This window comes from Phallusia mammillata, chromosome 5, assembly GCF_965637545.1.
Source record: "Phallusia mammillata chromosome 5, kaPhaMamm4.hap1.1, whole genome shotgun sequence".
In the NCBI taxonomy this organism is placed as follows: domain Eukaryota; kingdom Metazoa; phylum Chordata; class Ascidiacea; order Phlebobranchia; family Ascidiidae; genus Phallusia; species Phallusia mammillata.
Genome location: NC_137256.1, coordinates 24,076,716 through 24,102,069, shown reverse-complemented (window position 1 = coordinate 24,102,069; position 25,354 = coordinate 24,076,716). Strand labels below are relative to the sequence as shown.

The following is a 25,354-nucleotide window of genomic DNA, read 5'->3' as shown; positions in this document are numbered from 1 at the left end:
GAATAGGGAGTGGTTGCATGGAACCAGTTGCCAGTAAAAGACCAAATTAGCCACCAGATTTGCCAACCATCCACCATTACACAGGTATTGGCAACTGACCAGTTTGAAGGTTTGTTTAAAGTTTATCAGTTGTCAGAAATGTGTGTGGAAGACCTACGTTGCTTACTCTGTTGCTGCCTAACCAAAATTAATTAGTCTGCATGTTGCTTTAAGTTTAAATAACTGTGATGAAATACAGCAAGGGTGGGCAACCGTCCGCTTGCTACAGCAGTCTGACTGTTTCTTGTATCCCACTCATAGGCGCCGAACACGGGATGCCGGGTATGCCTGGCATACCCGAACGAAAACCTCGGGTATGCCGCATACCCAAAAATTAGACCAACGTTAGTCATGCGTTTATAGAAATTATTTTAATACGAACATACGTAACATAATCATTTGATTTCAATCACGTTCATTGTTTCACAGCCCATTAATTTTTCGCATTGATTACAACTGTAACGTCTTTAATAAGCATTGGAATTTAAACAATAAAGGGTGGTAAAAAGCACAACAAAGGTTGGTGTTCGCTTGCTGTAGGAGGGCAAATGCCCCTTTCCCGGTTGAAACGTCAATAACCACTTGATAAAAAAACTTTAGAATACAGTCCAATCTTTGTTCTGACAGCTTCTACTGCAAGAACAACGACTGTCTAGTTTCAACCACAAAAACAACGCTTGTTGTTACGTCACAAACATATAGGTTGGTACTTTTCCTGAAATTAACGTGTTAGCTTATCGAAAGTTTCTGGCAGTTTAGGACATCGTTTGAAGTACACTAACTTTAAATTTAATAACGTGTCGCAAACAACTCACTTAAATATGCAACATGTTGTAAACGAAACAAGCTATATGTTAAACATTACAAATATATGTTAAACATTACAGTAATTTGTGGCGTAAGGTAGCGTTCGAGCAAAATTTATTTTATCTTTATTGCTCCACGTAATTTTGGTTAATGGGTCCATTTTTTTGCAATGTGTATCGCAGTGTTATAACACTGTATACAGCGCACACACATGCGTTGAATTGCGACAGAAGCAGAAGTGCCTGGTAGTTGAATTACGTTGTGTAAACTCATATACTGCAAGAATTAACATCATATGTAGCCACAGGATTCGAATTTGAAATTTCGTGACGTCATTTTGTGACGTCATATAATATGGCATACTCGGGAAAATTTGAAAGTCGGTGCCTATGATTTTTTATATTTAACGCTGATAGTTATTGCTAGGATTGGGCATTGTTATGAATGAAGACAAAATTTTGTGTGTGTGCATTTTTTTTGGGGGGGTTGTAATATAGTTGTGTTGTAGTTGGGCATGATTGTTGGTATCCTAAACAAACCTATCTAATAGATAAAATTTAAGCAAGCAAGTACTGTAGTTTACTTGATAATTTTGTACATATTACGAGTTCAATTTCCCTAAAGTTAAGTTTGCCTGCACTCCTATTTTATTCAATGAGCATCGTTGTAACCTGTCTCCGCAATGTCATGGATTCTATGGCCTACATATGCAAAAAAGTTGCCCACCTTTAGAATCCATAAAAGTAAAAAGTGTATTTCAATGTCAACTTAATTGAAATTTAAATGTTTGTTCATCCTAAAAAATGTACATTGCAAAAAGGTAAAATACATTGCAATGTACATTAATCTCAGGTTCCTAATAATTTTGTGCTTTGTCTGCAGTTATTGATTCGATCATCAACACAATCACGCTCCTCCAAACACTTAAAATGTTATGAAATCTGATGATGGTATTTGGATGTTGCAGAATATGATGTGCAAATTTTGTATATCTTGGAGTACCTGACCTCAAAAGGATTTATGATTGGGACCCGGGGGTCAAATTCAGGTGACCTTGGGAGGGACAAAGCCAAATTTTAGCGGGAAGTATTTGTTGATGATGATGATTCCTGCTATTTGTCTGTTGACGCAATCAGATACTGGGAAATTTGCACGGTAAAATGCTGTTGTCATTTTTGAAAAGGTAAATAACTTTTCAAGGCATGTTTATCAACTAGGGGGAAATTTAGATGTGTTTGGGTAATTATTTTGATTGATTAAACAAAATATTATACCAAACCTAAAATTAGGAATGTTGTTGTGAAAATTCTGTTTATTAATCTGATAGAATATATTATCTACAAACAAATATTCTGCTAGAGTGATTTAAGCTTGAAATGGTCCACGAATAAAAAAAACGATGACAACAAAAACGATCAAGGAGATGGGTTTAACTGTGAGACGCGAAACTTAACTCACACTGAAACTCGGTTAGAAATAAATATATTACGCAATTAAGGGGTTACAGTTAAAATAAAGAATGGGTCGCAGTGTTGCAATATCAAAATCTCGCTAGACCCCTGAGCATTGCAATTGGCACCCCGGTTGGGAACCACTGGCCTACACCTTGATCTGATTTCATGAGTGTCATTGCAACCTGCTTCCACAGTGTCATGGCTAGTATGGTCTACATATTAGGGACCGGCTTGAGTCGAGCCAGAACCAGAGTACTTGGTACCGAGCATCGCTGTTTTTAAAGCTCGGTGCTCAGCTGAGCAGTTGCGCAAATTGACCCGAGCATTGAATTTGCATATTCATGCACTGCTAACATACAAAACTAGTGTTTGAAAGGGTATCTAGAACAATTGCATTAGATGGTTAAAAAGCGCTCTTTTCTGTGGCCTGTACAGCTTAATACTCCGCTGGTGATGTAAGGAAGGAACCTGGGAAACTTACAAAACCAGCGTTAAATATGGAATGTTTAAAAAGTCACAATGCACGAGCGTGCTTGGCCAAATACCGAGCATTCACATGAGATGCTTGGTGCTCGACCAAACTGAACATTTGCAGTTTTGGCCCATCCCTACTACATATACAAAAAAGTTGCCCACCTTGGGAAAATCTGAGAAATTAAGTGTATTTTAAATTTTTAAGTTTAACTGTAAATGCTTATGTGGTCTCAAAAGTTGTACATTTTATTGTGTGAGCTTATTTAATCAGTTTGTTTGTGGTATAAGCAAAATACATTGCAACCTACTTTAATCTAAAGTTCCTATTAATTTTGTGTTTTATCTGCAGTTGTTGATCCGATCATCAACACAATCACGTTCCCCAAACTCCAAACACTCCCTTCTGAGCAACTTCAACCCTCAACAAGTGCTCCATCTAGGGCAGGGTCAACAAACTACAGCCTACAAAGGTATTTTTGATTTATAAAATGCATGGAACATTTATAAATGTAATACGTTAAAGCTGGTAGAAACCTACAGAATGGATTTAGCAATAATTATGGGTTCCTTTCCCTGAAGGGGACACATCTTGATTTCATTTTTCTGCTGAAGTTGTCTATGCACTTTTGATGGATTTGGAAATTTGTATAGCTTGTAGAATGTGCTACTTATAGTTTAGTTTGTTGCGTTCAACCCTGTTGCCCCAACATTTACCACACTAACCCCCCAAAATGGGTCAATTTTTTAAATGATCTTGAATTGAACAAAATTTTGAAACCTTCTGAAGTGTGCTATTTGTAATTGTCGATTGTTTTGTTCAACCCTGTTGCCCCAACGTTCACCCCACTGGCCCCCTAAAATGATTCAATTTTTTGTACAATGCCAGAATTAAATGAAATTTAGATAGCTTTTACATTGTGTCATTTATAGGTGTCCATTGTTGTGTTCAACCCTGTAGCCCTATCATTTATTCCACTAGCCCCCTGAAACAATTGAAAACAAATTCACCATTAAGCGTGTATATAGCAAACACATGAAACGTAAACATTTTTTTTATCAACACTTATCTTATCTGTTCTTTATTCTTTTATGAGCTACAACTTGCTTTAACTTTGACGACAGCATTTTAGAAACCTATGCAACACGATGTATTCTCTACACACAAGCTCTGTGGCAGTTAGTGTTTTGAACTGTATGTAACATATAAAGCCAAATTACAAGTTAAGCAGCTGTTTATTTTTTTTGCAGCATCTTTTCCAGCCCACAACCAAAATCCCAACACGTGTCGCAAAAGAATATGAGGATATTTGCAGCACATCAATTTCGTCAGCGAAGAAAGATGTTTTATCATACATGTAGAAGATAGTTCTATCCCAACCCCATACATAGTAAGATAATACGGATCTGATCAAGTTGTGTTAATCTTTGAACTGTGAGACAGAAACTGTTTTTTAGGCAATAGTCGCACATAACATGTGATGCTGTAAAGCAATGCAATTCTTAACTTTACTTCTACACCCATTACATTGAAGATAAATACCTGCATATAGACTTGTAATATGTGATATAACTGATCATGGTATGAGCCACTACAAAACAACAATTTATATTTTAGTTGCTATATTAGATTCTAGTTTAAGAAGAAGTTTTTGCGTGTGGTTTCTTGTCTGATTTTAAGTTGTGTTTTGTGCATTTTTGTAAATCACTACTTTTATGAGATAATGTTGTTAGCTACTTTTCTGCAGGTATGAGATGGCAGGAGAGAATGCAGACAATAGGAATTCAAATCCAGTTTAGTGAAGCAAGGTTTGTATGGAAATGCTTCACAGAGCCAGCTTACAGTTTTGTTGTCATTGAGAAGTGTAAGCTTCTACTTAAGAATTGAAGTAACACTTCAGTCAACATAAAATATAATAAGGGATGTATCATGCAAACACAGAGGTCTTTCTCTGTTTTACTACTGCGGTCTTAAAAAAAATCTACGTTATTTTTTTACACACTTATTTCGCTTAACTAAAAACTTTTTTTTACTTTGGTTTACCCCCAGATGACTGTGTGCTAACATTTCATTTTTATCCCAGCTCCTCCATCGATCTACTTGAGATTTTAAGAGGACTGTCTTAAACAACTTCTGCATCCCATGGAAGGATCATGGAGTGGTTACGAGGAACCAGTAGCCAGTCAAAGACCAATTTTGCCACCAGATTGGCCGAACATCCAAACCACCACTACAAGTGTATTTGCAACAGTCCAGTTTAAAGGTTGGTTTAAAGTTTCATTAGTTGTCAGAAAAGTTTCATATTTACATTTAAATGTTTAGTGCACATTAACCAGGTATGTTGTATCACAACTAGGGTATACAACTGAATAGTGATATATGAAGAGAATTCAGCTTGGGTCAGCGTTACTTTGTTTTTGAGATTGATGGTGGGCAATTTAAGGCACTGCAAATTATTAGGAAGCAATAGACACATGCTGATAGACACATATGCACTTGCCTGAATTTACTGTTGGATGTTTTTCTTTTTCCATAAACATTGGTAGTTTTTATGTCAAAATATCACACATACATAAGGTCATTAATGGCTTGATACAGAAGGATCTTTCAGTCTTGTTGAGATCAAGTTAACCAAACTAAACTTGATGCTTGGCATTGATTTGTTAATGTGGGAGGGTGTTTAAAAACCAGTTAAAACCATGCTATGTCCACATTGCTGAAACAATGCAGCAACAAGCATTATATCAACTTGTAACATTTTTACACTTTTAAATGCTAAATTTCCTGTGCCTAGTAGGGTTGTCTGAACTGCCCGAGTCTCTGTACCGAGCATCGTTATTTTTGATGCTCAGAGCTTGGATGAGCCGTCACACAAACTGACCCTAGCATTAAATTTGCATACTCATGTCCTGTTAGTTTACAAAACTTGTGTTAAAAAAATCCTATCCAAATGAATGTTTTTATCAAATCCTTTGTAGATTTGGATGAACTTTACACAGATGGTAGATATAACTATGTAGATGTGCATCCCACTTTGTTTTTGTTGATAACCCCAGTATTTACCCCGCTAGCCCCGTAAAATGGTTTTCCCCCCTAAGTTTGTCTGACTCAATTTGCCATCAAATGCTTGATAGATGTGGCTGAAACTTATACAGATGGTAGATGTAGTTATGTAGATGTGCATCCCACTTCGTTTTTGTTGATAACCCCAGTATTTACCCCGCTAGCCCCCTAAAATGGGTATTTTCCTTTTAAGTTTGTCCAACTCGTTTTTCTATGAAAAGTTTGATGGATTCGGGAGAAATTTACACAGATGGTAGATATAGTTATGTAGATGTGCATCCCACTTAGTTTTTGTTTATAATCCCAGTATTTACCCCGCTAGCCCCCTAAAAGGGGTGAGTTTGTAAACAATATCAGAATTGGCTAAAATTTGGATACCTTGTAAAGTATGCCAATTATCGTTATTGCGCCATTGCAGTTTGGGGTTGTTAACAGCCCTTTGATGTCAGAAACATTAACGGTTGTTGCTCAAAACACCTCTACTGGTTGAAATTTTAAACGTTGGCAGATTGGACTGAAATTTTGCAGTACTATTGATTGAGTCACTGTGGTTTCCTACTTTAAAGTTTGTGTGTGTTGAACCTCCATTAGTTTTCGTACTAGCCCCCTTAAAATGATTTTTTAAATTTAAATAGTTTTTACTCCATATAGCATATTTAAATATGCACAGTACTAATCACTGTGTTTGTCTTCACAATACCAAACTTACTTATTGTTATCTTTTGAAATGCATTATCTACAACTTTGTATGTGTGGGACCCATGAGTTTTTGCTTGCAGAAACAACCAAGGTTAAAAAAGACAGTGGTTGATATGGGACCCAATACAAAATAAGCGTAGGAAATATATTTATGTTTTAAAATAGATCATAGTGTATGTGCAAGGGCAATATGTGTTAAGCCAGCCTTCTAGTTTTAATTTGTTGTCTACAGCAGCTATTTTTTTCACATAGGTTTTTTTTACATTGCAATTCTAAATAACTGGGATGTTTTCCAAACTAGCAATTGGCTACAATTTGAGGGGTTCAGCATGAAATATAAAAGAAATTTGATTCACTAAAATTATCCTAAATGTCATGCAAAAAAATGTTTTTAATTGAAATCAAAAGGTGTTTATTACAATAATTGCTTTTTCAGGTTATGAAGAAAAGTAAAATGGTGAGAAAAAACATGACGAAGAATGTTTTGTGTGAGAGAAAAGCGATGGCCCTGAGCAAAAGTCCATTCATTGTTCATCTGTTTTATTCACTCGAGACACCTTTGGATATTTACTTGGTAATTACAGAGTGTAAATACATAAATGTCCTATATCAGTGATACCCAAACTGTTTGGTGCGACCCAAATACTTTAAAAAATATTTTTTTTGATTCAGTATTATGTATAATTACTATATGAAGTTGCGTTTTTGTCTGTAATAGAGGAATGTGTTTCGAAAATTTGGTTTCAATAAAAAATTACTATTTAGAAATGTTTCGTTTTTTGGACACAACATTCTCATTTGTCTGAAAACGTTTGAACTGATGCATTTATCAGCTAGACTGCACTATACTGTGATCTAACAAATGCCGTATGCAGTCACACCCAATACGCATCAAAGAAAATTCCGATAAAATTATTGCGCAGCTATGATAAAAAAATCTCTTAAGAGGTGAATTGCCTTGTTACGAAAACAGGCAACCTCCTAAATCCTTATACAACTTTTGGTAGCAACACATAGTTTGGGAAACCCTGTCCTGTGTAGATAACTGTGCAATTGATGATGTTAGCAAGCTTGTGTTTTGTTATTCATGACATTTTGTGTTGATGTAAAATGACCGACTTGTTTTTAGATCATGGAATACATAATTGGTGGCGATGTCAAGTCGTTGCTGGCAGTACTTGGCTATTTTGATCAAAGTATTGAAATTTTGTAGGCAGCAGAAGTTACTTTAGCACTTGAGTATCTCCACAAACATGGCATTGTACACAGGTTTGAAACCGATTTTATTCCTACATGTTTATGATGCACTCTTAATGCAAATTTTGTTTGATACATACTTCCTTAATTATGGGTCCCCTTCCCTGAAGGGGACACATATTGTTTTTGTCTATATTTTTTTTTTCTTTTTTTCTTTTTTCTTTTTTCTTTTTTCTTTTTTTCTTTCTAACGCAGATTTGTTCCCACGTTTTGGTCAAGAAAGAATGGTTCAAACTTTTTCAAATTTACACACATTACAGATATTGGTCTAAAGATGGTCCATGTAAATTTTGGCCCCGTTTGATCCCTTGGTTCACCCACAGCCCCCCAAAACGTGAAATTTTTAGCCCGGCTATTGTTCCCACGTTTTGGTCAAGAAAGAATGGTTCAAACTTTTTCAAATTTACACACATTACAGATATTGGTCTAAAGATGGTCCATGTGAATTTTGACCCCGTATGACCCAGAGGTTCACCCACAGGCCCCCGAAACATAATTGTGTCTAACGCTCGTTTGGTCAAGAAAGACCTGTAGGCAGAAGTACCAAGAGAGTAACTCACTGGTTTACGATAGCGGGAGGGCTCAGCTTGACGTCGGACAGACGTTTTACGAGACGTCGTTTCAGTGATTAGAAATCAGCTGTTTTGCACAGCAATGCTATGTCGTTTTATTAAGTTATCACTCACATTTTTAGTTTTGGCGAAGGTTTTACACCTATGACGTGATTTAAGCCTAATTACCGCGCTTCGGTTTTGTATATGTCAAGAAAAACGTTGTTAATAAAAGTTAAGACGAAAAAATTAACTTGACTTTTTTGCCAAATAAGTTTTTTTTAAAATGCTCGCTGTCAGGTTGGCCTCCGCATGATCACGGGTTACTTAAGGTCAACTAGTCGGTATTACAAACACAGCACAGAACTTTCTTCATAACGTAGCGTTTTTTTGACAGTCAATTAAGGTGTTAATACTCAAGGCATGTAGAAATTAGGCTTGGCAGTATTGTTGAACACGAATGACGGCGTGCTATTGAAAACGGTGTCAAAAGGTCAAACAGTCGTTTGGCGTGTGCACCCTGAGAGGTTACTACTTGTCAATGGTACTCGTTTAAATGAAAAACAATTTGTTATGGATACACTTGTAGCAAATTGCTTTTTAATTTAAAGTGTCTGTAACACAACTGTTGTGTTCAAAACCCGACCTTGGAGGACTATATCTGGGTCAAAGCAAGATTAGATTTAAGTCTTTGTTACGTTTTTTTAATTTTGTAATTACATGATAATAATAGTGCAAAAAGAATACGAACAATTTTTTTTATTGTTGGGTTAATGCTTTTTAAAAATTTGTCCTTAAGGATGTAAAAATCACCGCAACATTTGTTTACTGTAAATCCGCACAAACACGCGTGTGGGGACCCATCAGTTTTTGTTTACAAAAACAATCATATGTGTAGATCAAATGATGTGTATAGTTAATTGGTAAATATCGTATAGAATATATAAAATGGAAGTATATCAGAAAGCCACTCTTCTAGTTTGAAGTTAATTTGAGTACCCTTTCTTCTTATATAAATGGACATACCACATTACTCGATTGTAAGCCACGTGTTGAGGTTTAAAAAAATAATGTAAGCCGCATGCTGGAATTTTATGTATGATTGTTTCATAATACACTTTTCTGTTGTTACATAGTATAACTATTTGCACATATCTGTTAGTTATGTTGAAATTTGTACCCAGCAGAACGTATAGTGTGTAGATGCATACATGTTTTGAACCCCAAATAAGTTAAAAAGTTGAAGTGTGGAAATTATATCGGTATAAAAAAAATGTAAACTGTCCTCTGTAATTAGCCGCACAAACGGCAGGAAAAAACCAATATATGTTGCGGCTTACAATCGAGTAAATATGGTACACATCAAAACTATAACCTTTTGGTTGACTAAATCGAGTTAAGAGAGATTTAAAGTGAAGTTATTTTAGTGGTTTTAGTCACTACTTATAATTTATTTAAAATATTAATTTATTTTCCACAGAGATTTAAAGCCTGACAATATGCTGATCACTGCACAAGGACACATCAAACTCACAGACTTTGGTCTGTCATCTGTTTCCCTTGATCGAGGTAATAAATTACATTTCTATAAAAGCATTGAGCATTTATATGGCAATAGATGATAGGCTACAGACAGTTCACACTGTTTCGTCCTATAAGGTCTCATCAGTGCAGTTGGTGATGAGAGATAGGCCCCTGGCTAAAGTAGCCACTTTACAGTACTTCTGTTTGTTAGAAGTAGTAAGTTGAAAAGTTATGCCTCACCAACCTGTTTGATGCCACAACTGGGCATAATTGACAGATGAGACCTTTTGGGCCGAAACAATATGCACTGTCCGCAGCTTATATTATATTTGATTTAAGAATAGCCTAATTTTGGGTGCCAATATTTATCATTTTACCGATTATTGTTATCAGGCATTTGCCCATAATTGATCAGTTTCACAGCAAATAGACATCAAAAACTCTTTCCTTCACTTTGTGGCAAGGTTGCTACTAAACACTTTCTTTGTTAATCTTTGTTTGTCAATGTTATAACATTAAGTTGCAGACAGTGCTTACTGTTTCGACCTCTAAGGTCTCATATGTGCAGCTGGTGCTGAGAGATATTGGCCAGTATAGCCATCCAACTGCACTGTAGATTGTTGGGAGTAACATGCCAAAAAGCCATTCCTCACCTATTCTGTTTGACGCCACAACTGGGCATACACCGCAGAGGCCTGGGAGCCAAAGTGCTCAGTGTCACAGTACCAATATAAAAGTATCAAGGCAACAAATGATAAGCTGCAGACAGTGCACATTGTTTCGGCCTGGTATAACATTGATTCATATTGTTTAGATTTAAACATGTCGGATGTTGTGAAAACACCTTCAGCGACATCGAAACCCAACAACAGAGAATATTTTCGAACTCCTGGTCAAGTCCTCTCCCTTATCACCAATTTTAACTTTGTAAGTAACAATTGAAATCTTAGTGTTGGCAATCTTAGTAGTTGTGATGGGAGGATCATAGATTTTGAAGCGAGTAACAATACCGAATATCATGTACCTTTGATACCGATTACCAAAGACTTAAATGTAGTGTTGTAATTATTTGTATACAACTAGCTAGGGGTACATATGATTTCAACACATTAGCGAAAAATTACATGTAACCTGGCAAAACTTTTTCGCCGATTTTGTGCTGTACAAAGCAAACATTGGCAAAAAGTTGCTTGTATTGTTATAGTGTAAACCAGCCTTTAGTATCGAAAACTGAGAGGCAAAATATTTTGTCAGCAATCTTGGTAGCACTGACTGGTTTTATTTCTGGCCATTATGCTGTAACAATGTTGTGTAACAAACCATGAGACACAGTTGCAACAGTTCGTAGTATAGACAACTGATGTTATGCACTTTTTTATCACTGTGTACCACCTATCCTAAACCCTGTTTGAATGGATAGACCAGGGGTTCCCAAACTTTTTTGGGTCTGTGGCCTAAATGTATATTAAATAGCGATTCATGTCCCACCTCGTGCTGTAAATTTGGGCACAAACAAAGAAATGACTCAAAAACAGGCGAAATTTTCTAGCTATTTATTTTTAATGAGATACATGCTTCTGAAATTTGGCTACAAGATTCAGAATTGTTTGCAAAAATTACGTTTTTCAAAACAAAGCGCATAATATCTACAGTATAATAAAACACTAGAATCTAATCAAAGGCTCTGTGGCCCATTGAAAATGTTTTGGTGGCCCACTACTGGGCCATGGCCCACAGTTTGGGAACCCCTGGGATAGACCAAGAAATAGGTCCATTTTATAAACCTGGCTAGCATATTTAGCAATTTCAAAATACTGTCCAAAACACGAGTTTTGCCCAAACCAGGGCTGATCAGTTGGGTCAGTTGAATTGCACTTTTAGAACGGACTTAAATTAGGTATCATAGAAAGCTACTCGCGTACCACCTAAAAAGTTCTGGCATACTACTAGTGGTACATGTATTACAATTTGACAACCACTGCACTAAGGCTTCCAGTAACAAACTGTATTTTAATTCATTGCAGCAAAATTCCTCATCATCTCGACACCTGGCAAGCCCAGCCTTCACCGGTCGCCGTAGTCAAGCTCTACGACTTGGAGCCAGAAGATTTTCATTTGATGAGCTACAGTCTGGGAATAAAGGCTATCTTCCTTCAGTAAACAGTCCACTGATTGCTGGAAAAGAAAACAATGCACAGGTACACTTTGTTTTGTAGTTAATTAGGTTGATTAATAGTTGCAGCCAATGCACATCGCTTCCACCTTTAGAGCAGCTGGTGACAACAAGTCATTTGCCATTTAGGCTAATGCTGCCAGACTGAGCATTTTGTCTACAATGATGCTAGATTGTAAGACAGTAAATTTACCTTATTTTTTCATCTTAAACTTATTCAGTAAACACTGGTGGCGACTAACATATCAATGACATCAGTTAACCTAGTGTTTACACTACATAATATTATAAACAGTGGAAAACAATGTAGTACAATAAGTAGCAAACAATAAGCAGTTAATATATAAAATCACCACTGAACTACAATATGGTTTAATGTGCAAATTTACTATTAAAATTTAAAAAATTTTTTTTCAGGTTTCCCAGGCTGCAGTAGATGAAAATGGATTAACAGAAGCCGATAAAATAACGCCACCTGATTCAAATATAAAAGATGAGCAAGCAATAACAGACACTCCAGCCAGAATGGTGTTGGCTCGTGAAAGAGGTTTGGATATAAAAACGATTTAAATTAAAAACTCAATTTAACAAATTTGTCATTCAACTGGTGTAATGCTAAACAAAACAAATATTTTTTAGAACTTATTTTGCTGGCGTTTAGCCCACCAGAACGGTAGAGCTTCTTCAGAGCAATGAATTAAATATTGCGAGCACACATGCAAAAATGCGCAGCCAAGTCATGTTATGTAAGAGGTAGAGCAACCCGAAACAAATGTTTATAAGTAGGCATTCTCGCTAAAATAAAACGGCAAATGCCTACGATGCACATAAGTAAACGCGGTAGTGAGGTCATTACAATATATGTACTAAGTTATAGGGATTGGCCAAATTTACTAACTTTTGGGGATGGGCCAAATTGGTGTTCGGCTGAGCACGCTGGGTGCACTGTGACATCACAAACATTCCGAATTTCATGCTAGTTTTGTAGCTTTTCAAAGTTCCTTACATCACCAGCGATGTATTATACTGTACTGGCCCCAGAAGTATTTTTGAACTGTAAGCATTTTTCCACCATCTAACGTATTTAAAACCAATCATTTTTGTTCCTCGGTGCCGTTTTGGACACCAGTTTAGTATGTCAACATGGTTAAATATGCAAATTTAATGCTTGGGTCAGTTTGTGTGACTGCTCAGCCAAGAACCGAGCAATAAAAACTGTGATGCTCGATACAGAGTGCTTGGGTTCTGGATCGGCTTGGCCCATCTCTACTAAGTTTGAAATTTTTATGTTGGTCAAAATTGTGTCCAGAATTTTTTTTTTTTACTACAACACTGTTTTTTTTTTCAGGAATTGGTTCCATGTCGGGGTCAATTACTTCTGTAAGGGATTTACTTTCCCCTCTTCAAGAGTCAGAGAAGCGAAGTCTTCTTATGCAAACTCCTGGAAGCTTAAAAATGTCGGGGAGCAAAATGAAATCTTGTGGAAGACATTTTGCAGCACGTCATAACAATATGCTTAGTAAGTTGGGCTCTGTTTTATTCTTTTTAGAAGTTTTTAGAACCCTTTTGCTAGAGATAGATCAAATATTAAGAACTAAAACACTTAAACAAAAGTTCTATATGGTTAATTTTTTGTTGCTGATGAATGAATATTCATTATTGTTTAACAGTAGCCTTGGTAACCTCCGATGCAGGGGTCACCAAACTACGGCTCGGGGTCATTTCATCTGGCCCGGGGTCATTTCATCTGGCCCGCGAGCACATTTTTTAGTTTACCAAATCGTATTTATGCCAAAATTGTACGCACAAGTATTGCTCGTAAGATCTATACAATTTAGTCTAACTATTCTAACTATACAATTTAACAGTCACATCACCAGATTTTAAATTGGATTGTAGAAAGATATCCTTGCGTCCCTATAAATATCGCCATGTGGGCTAAATTTGAAAAACTGCGCAAGGGCATGTAAACTATGCGGCTCGACCGAAACATTGTTAAGCTTATCCTGCCCACCATGAAAAATATTTGGTAACCCGCAATGAAATGCCAAATGACGCAAACGACCCTATTTTGCATGGTAACAATTTAATTATTGTGTCACTGGTTTTTCAGATTACATTTCCCCTACTTGTCTCACTCCCACCATAAACGCTGTGTCGGGTGACTCATCAGTTTCTTCAGACGGACGACGTTCGTTTCACAAACACTTAAGTGTTGCCACTGCCGACACATCAGGCTGCACCGAGGCTACACAAGATGATGTATTTGAGGTGTGTTACTCTAAATCAGTGGTTCTTAAACTTTTTTATTGTCGGGGCCAAACAGTAGTTTTTTAGGTGTGTTAGGACCTGCAAAAAACAAAGCTTTAGAAAATCACAAAAGATTATTACTTTAAAAGCTAAAATAGCATTTTTTTATGATTTTCTGAGGTCTGGTGTGAGCCGCAAAATAAGTAATTGGGAGCTGCATGCGGCTCTGAGAGCCACAGTTCAGAACCACTGCTTTAAATATTTAATTGGTTGTAGGAAAATTAAATGGTAAAGAGTAAAACCTTTATTGTGTTTCTTATGCCCTACTGTTAAATGGATTCTAGGAATCATTCCTTGTTCTATTGCCATTCTTGCGACGACTTTCATGTCTTTCACTATATGTACCACAAGTTTAAAAAGGTCAATTTCCAGGTTAAAATCAGTTGACAATCTTAGAAAGAACAAATATGTTTTGCAAAAAAGCATCTTCATTGTCTAGAAGGGATTAAAGATAAAAACTATAAAAGTGTAAAAGATGAAATAAAAGCACACTTGTGTGAATGTGGTGTAAGTCAGTGGTTCCCAACCTTTTTCTAACGCGACCCAAATACTTACCAAAATTTAGTTTTGTGATTTCTTGCGACCCATGGACATGTCATTTTAGTTGTATTTTTGTCTGTAAGGTAGGAAAGTTTTTTGAAAAAAAAATACTGCTCCAGTTTAGCAAATCAATAACCTTATAACGAACGAACACTGTTGTTTTTTACGACCAAACATTTCCATTTATTCCGAACTTGGAGCTGAATCGAGGCATTATTTGCCAGACAACGTTCTACTGTGAGCTAACACATTACTTTATGACGTCACAAACATTTTTAGACATTATCACGACAAGTTGTGATGAATAAGGTTATTGTTGGGCAACAATTTGAAGCCCTGGGTAATATAAAAGTAACGCTATCCGGCGTCAAAAAGTAGATACTGTAATTGTCACTAAAACAAGCGACCCAACAGAATGTTCAGGCGACCCAACTTTGGGTCGCGACCCATAGGTTGGGAACCACTGGTGTAAGTGATGTGTAGCGGTTTTTATCTTTCGTCTGTTTGTTATCTTTTATTGCGCGTTCACATTCAGGTTAGTCTGCTGGGCTTTCAGTTAAGCAACAATCGTTTTTGTAAAGGAACTTTTAGCATTTTTGAATTTAAATCCCCTTTATTGCCCTTTGTAGATGATTTTCAAGTGAGATATATTTGTTCTTCAAAAGATGTTTAACTGGGAAGTTAACATTACCCAACTTGTCTTATGCCTTACCTGCACAATGCATTTGCACTGCCCAGTAACAAACCCATTACTGATTGGCAACAGTATCTGCTGATCCCTGACATAACCAACAAATATTTAATCCATACCTTCTCAGAATCATTAATCCATACCTTCTCAGAATCATTCAATAGGCTTCATTTAAAATTTGCACCAGATTAAAACTGAGTCCCATTCAAGTTAAAAAAAACTTGGAATAGCTAAGGATTGGAATTCCCCAGATTTTGCTATTCTAATTTCCATCCCTAAACAATATGATAAGCCGCAGCCAGTGCACATTGTTTCGACCTATAAGGCCTCATCAGTACAGCTGGTGACACAACATTGACAGTATGAGCTAATGTAGCCCCCTTACAGCACTCCAGTTTGTCAGGAGCAGCCAACTAAAAAGCCTTTCCTCATGAATCGATCTCTCATCACCAACTGCACTGATGAGACCTTATAGGTCGAAACAGTGTGCACTGTGCAGCTTATCGTTTATTGGCTTGATGCTTTTCAAAAAAAATAAAAATATTTTTGTTGTGCAGCATAAACAACCCGGCAACATGGATAGTCCTTCAGCGATCTGTCGCAAGCAGAGGCGACATTCCTCCGGGGATGAAAAGAATACTTCGAACATGAGTATTGACGAACAGGGTGCTTACAGACATTGCTTCTCGGAAGGAGGTGATATTACCCACAATTCAGGTGACTCACCTTTTTAAGAGACAAAATTAGACCAGACATACTTAGACTGCAACCAGTTGTAAACCACTCAACCTATTGTATGTGTACCACTAGTGACACACCAGAGCTTTTCAGGTGGTCTGCGAGTAGCTTTCTGTTAAACTCATTTTAAGTCAGATCCAAAATTGCAACTTAACTTACCCAATTGTTCAGTCCTGAATTTGAGCGAAACTTTTATCTTAACATCTATTTCAATAAGCTAACCTTGCTGGTTTCCAAAATATACTAGACTGGCTGAAAAATAGATTTATCTCTTGGTCCATCATTTAAACAGGGTTTAGGTACTATGCAGTGATAGAAAAAGTTGCCAGGTGGTGCGCGATCCGTATACAATTGAGAACCACTGGTTTCAATAAACAGACTTAAGATCCGGCTTTAAACTTGTTTGTGTCAGAACTTCAAAGTCTTAGTTAAAGAGTTTTTGAAAAAAATAAATTTCAGGCTTTAAACTTTAAATAAAACATTTTGGGCCTGACTTGACACTTAACTAAACGTGACTCTCAAAAAACTTTTTAGCTTGTATATTTATGATTTTGTTTTTTTTTAAGGCAAAAAAGTGTTGGGGACTTAAAATCTATATGGGAGGGTTGCAGAGGGCCCATGAACCTAAAATTTCAATTGGAATGTTTGGTTTACAATTATTTATTTTGTTGCTCGACTCATTTAAAGTTTTGAACAAAAAGTTTCTGCCAGAATTTTCTTAGGCAGTTTTGTTGCATCACTAGGTTTAATCATATTTTGCTTGGCAAATTTGTAGATCAACTAAAATACCCGTTCCATCCCTCGAAGCGACGCAAGGTCCAATCATGTCGACATTCAGGACTCACAACAGACATTGATAACTTGTGGCTCTCTCAGCAGGTATAACTTAAAAGATTTCTGCACTTAACTAAGTTATAGGTAGAATGGGATATGTAAAGGTAATTTATTGACAACATAAAAATGTAATTTATTGACACTATAATATATACACATAAACAATAAACAAAACAACAAAGTACTCACTTTCCATTGGACCCATGCAATGAAACTCTTTTCATTATTGTACAACGATTCTTATTATTACACAACAATAAATAAGGCAAATAAAAGCTATTTACAGTATTAAACCATTGATTTTAAGACTTGCAAAATCTATTTATTGATGTTCTATTACCGGGATCGCTGACCTTAGCCACTTCAGGCCAGTTTCACGTAGTAAAAAGAACGCTGGTAGCCACAAAGCTGTTACCGAATTTAAAATAAAATGTCATGTATGTATTAAAGGTAGAGAACCATGTCTTTAAACACAGACACTTGTTATGTTGCAGAGCAAACATGTACAACCAGTTTTTGAAAATGCCGGCCTCAAACAAAACTTATCACCGGAAGTCGCTCACAACCAATCGACTGTACCTCGTATTCGGTTGAACTCAGTACCAAAACCTGATCTGGGACTTTTAGAAACTTCTCAGGTCAATTTGTCGTTAACATCACCACATGGAAAGTTATCAAGGTCAATGTCGTCACCTGACCTTGCACTTTCAAGTTCATCTGATCTCAAAACTCCATGCAAGGATGATTTAAGGGGCGGGGCTAACAGAGACAATGTAGCAGTTTCAGCCAATCATGATGTGTCGTTTGCATCTTCGACCAATCAGCACTCGTTTCACCGCCGTTCTACTTCTTTGGAGAAAAGCATCTCAGATATGGACATGAGTTTGAAGGAGCTTTCATTTGAGGACAAGATCAAACAAGGTTCTAACCACCACGACAATTCAGGTACCAAAATAGTAGGTTTATTTTAAGCTGTGTACCATATTATAATATATAATAAGAGGGATGAGCCAAAGCTGCAAACGTTTTCTTTGGTCGAACAATGAGCATCTTGCATCAGTGCTCGGTGTTCAACCAAGCCTGCTTGGTGCACTGTGATGTCACAAACACATTCAAATTTCACGTCAGTTTCTAGCTTGCATTTTTTCCCCCAGCCAACGCATTTTAAAAACAGCCAATCGTTTTGAAAATCTTTTAGACTAGTTTCGTATGTTAGCAGGAGGAGATGAATATGCAAATTTAATGCTCGGTCCAGTTTTTGCAACTACTTGACCGAGTATTGAGCATCAAAAACAGCGATGCTCGGTACCAAGTACTCAGGTTCGAACTTGGTACGGCTCATCCCTATAAAAATAACATCATTTTTGATATGCTGCTGCCAAACTAAATGTCCCTACTAATATTACAATTTTTTATCTGTTTACCAAAGTCTTTCTATTTCATTCTTTTGCAGCTGACAACAGTGCCTTCGATTTTGGAAGTATTTTAAGCTCGGAAGCAGAAAGTTTATCACCCAAGCAACCTGCCACAAGTAAGTGGTTTCTGAATTCTGATAAACAATTAAGGTTTATTCTACCCTAAGGTATCGGATGAACCTACTGTTTGTGGTTTTAATCACAGTTCTTACCATAAAAAGTTACCTGCAGACAGTGCGCACTGTTTTGACCTACAATATCTCATTGGTGTAGCTGGTGACAAGATATAGGCTTAGTACACGAGTGTAAACTGGCTATTTCACTCCAGTTTGTTAGGAGTTACAGGCTCAGGAGTCAATGTCAAATCCCATTTGTTCAACCACTTTGTAATGTGGTCCACAATGTTATGATTCATGAGAGATTTGACTCTTTTCTAGCTATTAATTCATGTTTTTTTCCTGAGCCACTCGTACAATGACAAATTACGATGCATGTCATTAAAAATTAGGGATGCGCCAAAACTGCAAATGTTCTGTTTGGTCGAGCACCGAGCATCTCACTTTAATGCTCGGTGCTCGGCCGAGCACGCTCGGTGGATTATGACGTCACAAAAAACCCTTTCTACGTTTTAGCTCTACAAGGTCTCTTACGTCATCGGCGGTGTTTTATTAAGCTGTACATGCCCATAAAGTACGCGTTTTTCCACCATCTAATACATTTGAAAATCATTCGTTTTTGATCATAGACACCCTTTAGAACACTAGTTTCGTATGTTAGCAGGGCATGAATATGCAAATTTAACGCTCAGGCCAGTTTGTGCAACTGCTCGGCCGAGCACCGAGCATTAAAAACAGCGATGCTCGGTACCGAGTACTTGGGTTCTGGCTCGGCTTGGCTAATCCCTATTAAAAATTCTAGTTTTGTTCTCTTTAGGATTATGTAGCTGTGCTAATATGTTGCAAGAGATTTTAAATCCTGTTTTAAACAATGAAATATGGATGTGCATGAAAACATTTTAACCCCATAAACATGGTAGAGCTACTAACACCATAACTCATGTCAGTCTAACATTTAGCTAATTTTAGGTGTTAAATGAGCTCAATTATTTATTTAGCTAAATAGGGGTAGGGTTAGGAAATAAGTTTTCGAAAATTTACATTAAGAACTAAATTTTAGAGTTAGTTTCACTGAATCTTTATTGTTAATACCTAACCCAGACCTAATAGCCCTAACCGTCAGCATATTTTGAGATATACCGTATTTAATAGGATTTGTGCTCTTACCGCCACCTATAGAAAATTAGCTAAGTATGCGGCTGACATGAGTTATGGTGTGAGTAGATTTTTCCATGGATACAATATCATTGCCTATTTCATAAACTTTCCTTTTCGTTCAACGTATGAACACATTGAAACATTGTATGTTTTGTTAATATTTTATAGTTAAACAAAATGGAAAGTATATTATAACCTCATTTTGATGCTTATTTGTTGCCGAAAACAATCTCTTAAAAAAATGACTAAGAATGAAGTTTAAACTGCCGATATAATTGACCAAAATTGTTTAAAATGTCACAAACAGGCATAAACCCAGTTATAATTTATGCCGTGTTTACATGGTACAAAGTTCAAGCAAGATAATATAGTGATTTGTGCTTTCACCCCATCAAAATTTGATGTGCCCTGCCTATGTTGTGTTATAGATTTTCAACTTATTTTTTAAACAGTGATGGTATAATATAAAATGTGGTTGTGCATGGCAACGCTAGAACCTTATTTTGATTGTATCAGTTGCCAAAAGTAGTCTCAATAATGTGACATATAAACTCCAACCAGTTTTTATGTGTTTTACCCAGCCCATTTTTTACACCAATCAAACTAGCCAATGAAAGCCAAATAAAGTCAGTGATTTTTCTGAGAAATTTTATGAAAAAAATCCTGTTTTTTTCCACGTAGGAATTTTTCACTCCTCGCCGGAGCAGACTCGGATTCATCACTCAACTCCAGCACATGATGAGTCGATTGAACTCATCAGAGGAAACGGAGATGAGTCTTTCATATCTCGTCCTCAGATGAGGTATATAATTTTGATTGTGATTTGATATTTTAATTAAGTCAAAACTTTGGTTACTAGACTCTGATTTAGCCAAGTTCCTATATATATATATTTGGAACATTGTGATTTGATAGATGATTCAGTCAATAACATACGTTTTTTACGACAAGAAAAAAAATTTAACCATATTTTGAGAACAGTTGCATTTTTTACAATACCCGTATTTAGTCAACGTGCTTAGAGTTTCTTTATATTTGGAACACTGGTGTCTTGGTTTTCAACATACTGTTAAAATCTAGAGCAGGATCTTCTCAAAGTGGTTCTCAAACTGTGGTTCTCAAACTTTTTTATTGTCGGGGCCAAATGGTATTTATTAAGTGTGTAGGGACCCGCAAAAAAAACGAAACCTTGAGAAAATCTATAAAGATTATGACTTTGAAAGCTAACATAGCAATGTTTGGTGGTTTTCTTAAGGTCTGGTGCGAGCCGCAATAAAAGTAGTTGGGAGCCGCATGCGGCCCCGAAAACAGAGTTTGAGAACCACTGGTCTAGAGCATCTAGAGCAGCGGTTCCCAAACTGGGGTCCGCGGTCCTTTAGGGGTCCGTGAGGCAATTTTGGGGGGACCGCGTAGCGGTTGAAGTAATTCCATAACTCTCAGCTTGTGCCACTAAATAAGTTTAAATCAAAGTAGAATTAAAAATCGACTGTCTCCATTGTTAAACAATAGCCTTTATTGTATGACAACTATCAAAAATGCAATTGTTTGCGCACAATCGTAATGCTTTTTGTCCTGTTTGTGATGTCACAAGCTGTCTTTGGATGATTTTTTGCGCAATTTTGCATAACCAGCTAAAATCCTGGAATCAACTTTCGTTTTTATGAAATACAGATTTAGGCTTAAGGACCGCGAGCACTCGAAATAATGGCAAAGGGACCGTTTTGAAAAAAATATGAAAAAGTTTGGGAACCACTGATCTAGAGTAAAATCACATACATCTATTATACAATCCAATGTTTTCTGGTAAATCGTTCTTATAACCGGTCCGTTTTGTTTTGGCAATAATGTTACTAACTGTCCCATAAAGTTACATATTTCTTTAAATTAAGGTTAGCTCAAACATGTTAAACTAACCAAGTGATTAAAAATGGCCTTTTTGATTATTATTTGTTGTTCCCAGTTTACGGTCAAACATACATTTAGAAAATAGTTTAAAATTGCTTGTTTATAATGCATTGGAAGTATGTTAGACTGGGATTCTAAACAGTAGTGGTCAAAAAATAGAAGATAAGCGATTCCTAACAATAAAAGCATTGAAGTACTAGGCTACACTCTACAACAAGCCCTAATAAATCCATAAATCGTTTGTCTGAATATTTTTGCTGATAATTCTTTGTTTTTTGCCTCAGTGATTCATCATTCCTAGATGAACAGAATAACGAAGCAGTGCGTCGTGGAACTAGTATGGAAAGTGGAATAGTGGGGCTAGATTCAACTGGGTAAGTGATATTGACACTTGTGATCAAGTTCCTAAAATCCCCAACTGTTCTATGTTTACAAATCCATAATGTCACTTCAAACTATGTGTTTCGAACTACCTATCAATGAATCATCACTATTTAGTTGTTTCATGCTTTTTACTTAATCATAACCAAAGGCAAATATTTGTTTTGTTAATCTCCTGTTTAAGCTGTAATATAGTTAATTGCTCATTTTTCGAACAACGCAGATTCAGTACCTCGCCAAAATCCCGAAACACATCGATCCACAAAGACCAGGCCACTGGAAGTACAACCGACCATTGCATTATGGGTAACATCTCACCGATAGCGGTCCATCCCCCCATGAAGCTCGATTACGTCACAGACACGACGATAAACAAAACAGGAGAATTTTAAGTCCCGTTTTGGAACACAACTTTCCCGATTCGCTCAGCCCCAAAGCTCACCACCGCAAACCATCCATGCGTAACGCGGCTGGGTCACGTGCTGGACTGTCACGTGGGTCGCGTTCAGTGAGCTGGAACGACCTGACGAAGGACGATGCGGTACCGTTCACTCCTAACCCACACGACGCGTCGCTTTCGTCACTAGAGAGCGACGGAGAGCTCGAACCCGTGCCGTTCGGTTGCCGTAGCAACGCGAAAGACGGCGAGAATCGTGTTAATGACGTCAGTGTACAGGTAGAATCATGTGACAACAAGTTTGCTGCACGAGTCGCAACTTTTTTTCAACGCCATTTTGTTTCCTCTGCAGAATCACGGCAACGTCGAGGGAATTCCCCTTTCCATGATGACCTCACACGGAAACGGGGAAAACCCGTCGTTGGGTTTGTTAATTTCACGTACCCCTCACAGGCACGGGGTAAGCTCTCTTGTTTTTACGAGTTTTAAATCTTTATTCCTTCCTTGTTAACACTCAATATAATTGTTTTTTTAAATGTTTTTCAGACAGATTCCCAATTTTTAAACAAATGCATCACCCAATTTCGTCACAACACCCCTAAAACGGTCCCATTTCATCCCCGTACCCCCAAACAACTCCCCTTTCCCCCGCATACCCCCAAACAAGCGACCCGGTTCAATTTTCAGCCCTCACCGTCGATTCGGGCGTCACTGTGCACCCCTAAAAACCGCTTGCGTCCCATGGCTATCACCCCCACAGCCAATAGATTGTTTACCCCTAAACCGACCCCACTTAGGACTCCTAGAAGTGTGAGAAGACCCCGAAAAAACTCCCAAATGGAGTCAAGGATATGGGGTGAGATTCCTGTATCAATTTACTTTGTTTCGTAACAATACCACTCACCCTAACCCACTGTTCTGCAGGTACCCCGGACTATTTGGCCCCCGAATTGTTGCTACGCCAACCCCACGGCCCTGGGGTGGATTGGTGGGCCCTCGGTGTTTGTCTCTATGAGTTTATGGTCGGTGTAACCCCATTTTCGGACGAAAGTCTCGAGAAAATTTTCTCCAATATCCTAAAAGGCGGTAAGAGCTATGACGTTATGTATGTTTTGACTGACAGCTGTTTTCTATACTTCCTCAATCTGATATTTTTCGCAACGTAGGCCCAAATTAGGTCGGTATTTTGCGACATTATCACCCCACTCCAAATCGAAAAAACGGAAAGGCTATAGCCTTTGCTTTTATTAGGAAATCAGGTAAAAATGTCAGATTTTCATTACCGGTATAGATCGGTTTGAATGGTCGTCAGAAGGCAGAAAAGTACTAAAAAAAATTTAGGACCTGCAAGCCATACTAGCTAACACGGCCGATCTCTCGTCGGTAGCTGCACTGATGAGATCTTATAGGTTGAAACAGTGTGCACTGTCTGCAGCTCATCAAGCGGCAAATGTACTTGATTTAGAGGCTGGTCATAATTTTGAAATCTCCGACTATTGATTGGGTGAATGCTTCTTTGTTTATTTCAAAATTTTTTACCATCCATTTTTGTACATTTGTTTTTCACGTTGCAGACATCGAGTGGCCTGAGGGAGATGAAATTCTGCCAGACGACGCAGTGAAACTAATTCGACATTTGCTAACGAAAGATTCCAGCGATCGAGCAGGCTCAAAAGGTGATTTAAAAAAAACTACAACTTCGCATTGTTTATCAGGGACAGGTACCGTGCACCGCGGTTTTTGATGCTCGGTACTCAACCAAATCTTATAATCATACTGATGGGCAAATATGTGACAACTGAACACACATTTATGACTAAATTTAACATTTCACAAACTTATCCTTTGATTTTCCGAAGATATCCGAAGCAATCCGATGTTTTCCGATCTTCCCTGGCACGATTTGTTGTCGGTTCAACCCGAGTTCGTCCCTCAACCCGACAGTGAAACAGACACGTGCTACTTCGATCCGCGCAACAATGCACGGAAATCAACCGCAGCACACGCGCCACATCCGTTGCCATGACGACCCGGAGAGAAATCACGTTTTACCCTTTGTTCCCATGGCAACGGTGTAAGAACCGAATTTTTAACTTTTGCTGCCAGAGCTCAGATTTTTTACGATTTCAAATTCCACACGACAAAGAGTAGATTGATTAACATTTTCCCCATGGTTTCTAACCTTCACAGAGCCACGTCGCTTGTTTGTAGTAAGGCGCTGAAACTAATCTAAATATTCTAGTATAAATCTGTCTCTATGCCAGGAGTACATTGTTTCGTGTATATGTCTCCTACCTACTTGGTATATTGTGCTAATTTGCTCTTCAACCGTTTTCTCTCTTGAACTTTTAGTGCTGATTCTGTCTTCGTTGTCCAAAATACAAAGCTCCAAACGGAACTGAACAAGTGTCTGTTATTCCACTTACTTGTATCACAGGTTTTTATTTCACGAACGTGCTCTACACTGGGTCGCGTGCGTCCCCTTGTGAACATATAATTGACCCCCTTTCATAATCTAAACTCCGAACATTTTTAACCGAATGGCCATAATCTCCGCAAAGCAACCAATTATTATCTAAAATCTTGGCAGTACATATATTATAATACTTTTGTGGTCGACCGCATAAATCGCTAGTTGCACTTGAATAAATGCAGCGATGTAAGCCTATATTTGAAATATCAGATCAATGTTATATTTTTACGATTTCGAATGAACGTTGATTTAAAGTTGAGGTAGGAGGCAAAACCTTTGAAAGTAAAACATTCCAGCAACAAGCCACTAAAAATCGGGTAACTAAAACATTGTTAGGCTTCAAACAGGAAAAAAGTA

General features: G+C 37.4%; 1 pseudogene across 1 annotated transcript; it reads left to right on the top strand.

Annotated features, from left to right (window-relative positions):
• The first annotated feature begins 2,263 nt into the window (after positions 1-2,263).
• LOC145230218 (serine/threonine-protein kinase greatwall-like) lies at positions 2,264-24,922 on the top strand (annotated as a pseudogene). The gene is made up of 25 exons (XR_013860594.1): positions 2,264-2,315; positions 3,124-3,244; positions 4,023-4,162; positions 4,520-4,636; positions 4,856-5,035; positions 6,971-7,108; positions 7,664-7,803; positions 9,823-9,911; positions 10,681-10,793; positions 11,891-12,064; positions 12,457-12,586; positions 13,388-13,558; positions 14,153-14,310; positions 16,138-16,297; positions 17,094-17,197; positions 17,647-18,097; positions 18,606-18,683; positions 20,523-20,643; positions 22,031-22,120; positions 22,351-22,803; positions 22,877-22,984; positions 23,071-23,380; positions 23,449-23,610; positions 24,099-24,200; positions 24,384-24,922. The product of XR_013860594.1 is annotated as a serine/threonine-protein kinase greatwall-like (transcript).
• Positions 24,923-25,354: the final 432 nt, after the last annotated feature.